The following is a 4,604-nucleotide window of genomic DNA, read 5'->3' on the forward strand; positions in this document are numbered from 1 at the left end:
CTGTTCAGCTCTTTAGTATCTTGAATTCTTCCTTGTGCTTTGGCTTCTCTACGGTCCAGTGCAATCTTCAGAGTTTCTTCTGACATCCATTTTGGTCTTTTCTTCCTCTTCTGTCTTTGTAATGACCGTTTACACTGAAATTTGAATGTCGAATCCCAAGAAAAGTTGAAGATGAGGGAGCAATTCTTTCTGTCTTTTGTAAAGATAGTGGAAGTCACAAGTCCAGTGATGCCCCAATCCTTACTTTTTTTTAAAAAAAAAACAAGGAAAACAGCTTTTGTTTATTATTAAAAGTACCTCCTTTATGGTTTTTAATCAGATCTATACAACAGTACAGTTAAACAACACAGAAATTGTCACACAAAACTGTAAAAATTGTTGAAAGGTAAACTTAGATTTGATCATGTTTTATATTTAACATGATATTAATATTTTGTTCTAAAATATAACAAATGTATTTAACATGCATAAAAAATAGTTAATAGATAACAAGTCACAACATCTTCCTTTCCTCTGGACATCTGATCAGCAGAAACTACAAATGACTTTTGAACAACAGAATTTACAAATTATACAAAATGGATGCAAATATAAGACTGACCTTCGAAGATACTGGTTTTAGCTACTTTCATATTTACATGAAGTGACAGAGCGGTCTCTAATCTAATGCTAATAAAAACAACTGTTAGCTGGCCCCTGAGATACTACATGTAGATATCAAAAAATCAAGATGATCATTAGATAACATTTACAAACTGGTTACTTCTCATTCTGGATGTTCAGAAGACATCTAAAATTTTTAGCTGAGGTATTATGATGTTTTTAAAGAAGGCAACTATTAATATAGTATTATCAAACAGTCAAATCTGAATTGTTTAAACCGTAAAAGCAATGCAGTTTCTCCTATCTTCAGACCACTAAGACCCAAACTTATTCTACAAGCAAAATTTGATCCACTAATACCAATATTATTGAACCACTTTTAATATTTAAATATATATTATTTAGAAGTTAATCTCATCTCTTCATATGAACCTTGGGCCACCTTTCAGAAGATGGGAGGGATAGAGGGGGTAGAACACAGAAATAAAAATAGTAGATGAATACTTTGCTTGTTTCTTTCTAAGTATTTACACCAATGAGTGGAAATTTTTTCTGTGTGGCAGAAGATGTGATTTAGGAATTACCAAAAAAGGATTCTCCCTAGGAGGAACTGTTGTTGGCCAACAAGGTCCAAAGCGTTTGCTGTTTTGCAGGCAACTGAAAATCAAAGGTACTACCTCTAGGTGACAGAGGACTTAGTTCCACAAATAAGTTATATAGTCGCTAATTCTGTGTTAAGTCTAAGGGAGTTGGTAACATACACATACATACTATCACATTTCAGAAGCAGCACTGTACAAGAAACACAGATTCAACTTCTGGTTCAAATAAGTCTCAATGACTGGAACTACTCGCCAAAAATCCATAAAATATTCCCACCAGAGAGGCCAAGATTAACTCTCCCAAGCATTCCTGACTCTTTGGTCTTTATGATGTATAGGAACATTAGCAATGTATGAAACTGTTATTTCTGCCCTTTGGAAGATTGTAGACATGTCGCTGGTAGATTAGCTCCTAGTGTGGAGGGTTGACAGTACTCTGGTAAACACAAAACACATTCTCATTTGTGACATCTGGCTTATTTGGCATCTGAACAAAGTGCTGTGAAGTAGACGTTTTCCCATCAGGGTACTTAGGATGTGGTGGTAACCTGGAATCCAGGTAGGTGCAGAACACATGCATGATGATAGCAGAATCTGTGGGCAAGTCTGTATCCCACTTGCGACCTTTGAAATCTCCACCTCTGTTCCATCGAAATGAGCTCATACAGCCTCCCTGAGAGAGTTCTTTGATCCTTTCAAGCAAGTATTCCTGGTTGGGTGTGAGATCCAGGTACTGCACGATTGCATTCAAGGTTGGAATAAGGGGGGCTTTGACCAGAGCAGCCTGCTTCAAGCTAGTAATACTAGCTTCTCCGATTTGTAGCTCTGGACAACCCATGCGTCTCATCTGTGTGCTGACAGACTCAATCTCTTGTACAAGAGGCACTAATATGGTCTCATTGATCCAATTTCTGAACTTAGCTGTCCACGAGTCCATATGATCAAGAAGTTGTCTATTCATGGTTACTCTTGCCCAAACCTCTTCGGCAGCTTGTTTAGAACTGAGATCTGCTTCGTCTTTGTTAGCACAAGGCATCTGAGACCTACAGGCGAGCTGATACTGGAATTTCTTTAAAGTCTGGGCATAATCCCCCACGGAGCGGCTGTAGTTCCAGAAAGTAGGACTGGTAGAAGGAGAGGTAGAATCCGGGCTCTCCAGCTTAACTCTATGCTGCTTCTCTTCTTCACTTCTCAGGAAAGTGTACAGTGTCTGCAGATCCGTCATGTAGTCCTTCTTGTCTGTAGGCGAGTTATAGACGGTGGGGGTGGTGGAAGACCGGTAGCAAGATCTCAGCCCACTGCTCTCCACTGGCCCAGCAGTGGTAGGGAACGGAGAAGAACCAGGAGAGGCACTGTAGCTTGTCAACTTATTATAACCACTGATAGGCGAGTAGGTCACACCAGGGCTGTAAGAACCACTGCTGCTCGAGGACAGACCTTGCATTTGAGGACTATATCCAGTCATACAGCTGGCGGTGAACTTGGGGCTGGTGCTGGGTGAACGAGAGGTACTATAACTCAACACACTCTGACCCTGGATTGAAGGAGAAGGTGGAGAGGGAGGGATCTGGGTTGCTGGCAGATCATGGGGAGGGGTCGTCTGTACAACAGCTGTTTTCAACCCTAAAAGAGTCTGCTGTTCAGGGCTAACAACTAGACTTGTTGGTGCCACAGTATATTTGAAGTATCTCCAAAAGTCAAACAAGGCATTCAGGCTGAAGAGAGATGCAAGGGCAAGTTCAATATACCAGAGGGGCCAGTATGACACATTGTAATATGAACTTATCAATTTTCCAGTCATTTCCTTATATATCATCCCAGCCATTGATACATTGAGGAGACCCCAGGCTAAAACCACTTTCTTTGCTTCTGTTTCTTTTCTAATCTTGATGGTTCTGTCAATAAGGGAAGCACTGGAGTTGGGGTCCCCCTGCATCATAGAGCTCGGCGGAAAAGCGTGGACTAGAGCCACTTTCTACCACACATGCGCAGAACCAAACGTGAAAAGCGATCATTACTTTTTAACGTAAGAGTGTTTAAAGTAAAATATGCTATTAGATTTTCATTTGATAAGTACTTATCGTCTAATAGAAAAGTTACAGAATGAATAAAAGTGACTGGATTTTATGACATGTCTGGGTGATATTTATCAACTTTTAAAAATTCATTTGTGTATTACTCTTAGCAATCCTGTTTCTATTATTCATTCAGAAAATGTACTTTACTTGGTATACATAGAAGTTTAAGAAAATCTTTGTGGTAAATCAATAGTTCCCCTATGGGTTTGGGACCCATAGGTAAAATCTTTAAAATAAACCCTTAGCTAGATTTTTATGTTTGGCTTTAAATTGGAGTTAGATAAGGAAGATTTCTAAGAGAAGAAAGACAGGCTTCCCCCTCCTTTTGTATTCATTTCCATAAATGGAATCTTAGAAGTTTTTGCTGAAGAGGATGTCTAATTGAGATTCTCTGGAATTTTCATAATCTCACAAACCTTACAGGCAAATTAGTAAGAAACAATGTTGTACGTTGCAATGTACCATCGGGTCAGAACCGACCCACAGACCCATAGCTGATCCTTCAGTGGATTTTCAGAGGCACTTATTCAAATGGAAGGGAATTGCCCATCCTTCTCTTGCAAAGCAGCTGGTGGAGTTGAACGGTGCCTTTGGGATTGAAGCACAGCTTCTTATCACTAGGCCACCAGAGCTCCCTACAATGTTATATATGGTTAGTAAAGAGACCTGGTGATAATGATGTTTAAATTTTAGACTACTAACTGAAAGGTCTCTAGTTCAAACCTGCCACCCACTCCACAGTAGAGAGTTTGGTAGACTACTTCAATAAAACTGACCACCTTGAAAACCCTCTGGGTCAGCTTCACTGTGTCCATGGGCATACTGTGGGTTGCTATGAGATGGACTCAACTCGAATGTGATAGGTTTTGATTTCTTGGTGTGGATTTAAAGGCTAAGATTCCTAAGAAAGATTGAGATTGTATTGCTCGATTACTTCTCTCAGACTCAGATTCTTTTGCTCTTGTTAAGAGTTATATCACCACCAGCAGCAGCGCAGGATTTCCTGGGATTGTGGTAAGAAGTTAATGAGATGTGGCAAGGAAAATATGCAGCATAGCACCTAGCACCACATCAAAATTCAATAAGAGATAAGCCAACTACTCTTGTGTCAGTTCTGACTCATGGGGAACCTCCATCTAGTTTCTGAGATTTAAATCTTGGTAGGAGCAAATGGCCTCATTTTTCTCCTTAAGAGTCTTTGGTGGATCTGAACTGACAACTTTTTTGCCCAGTAACTTGATTAATATTGTTGCTAAGTGAAGTCCAGGTGACTACAACTCACAGAAGTCCTATGAACAGCACGTTCAGACCCTGCCCTATG

The 4,604-nt window shown here is 39.9% G+C and overlaps 1 pseudogene; it reads right to left on the bottom strand.

Annotated features, from left to right (window-relative positions):
* Positions 1 to 1,450: 1,450 nt before the first annotated feature.
* LOC102848199 lies at positions 1,451 to 3,144 on the bottom strand (annotated as a pseudogene).
* Positions 3,145 to 4,604: the final 1,460 nt, after the last annotated feature.

This window comes from Elephantulus edwardii, unplaced genomic scaffold (genome assembly GCF_000299155.1).
Source record: "Elephantulus edwardii isolate Elephantulus edwardi_28Jun2011 unplaced genomic scaffold, EleEdw1.0 scaffold00021, whole genome shotgun sequence".
Lineage (NCBI taxonomy): Eukaryota > Metazoa > Chordata > Mammalia > Macroscelidea > Macroscelididae > Elephantulus > Elephantulus edwardii.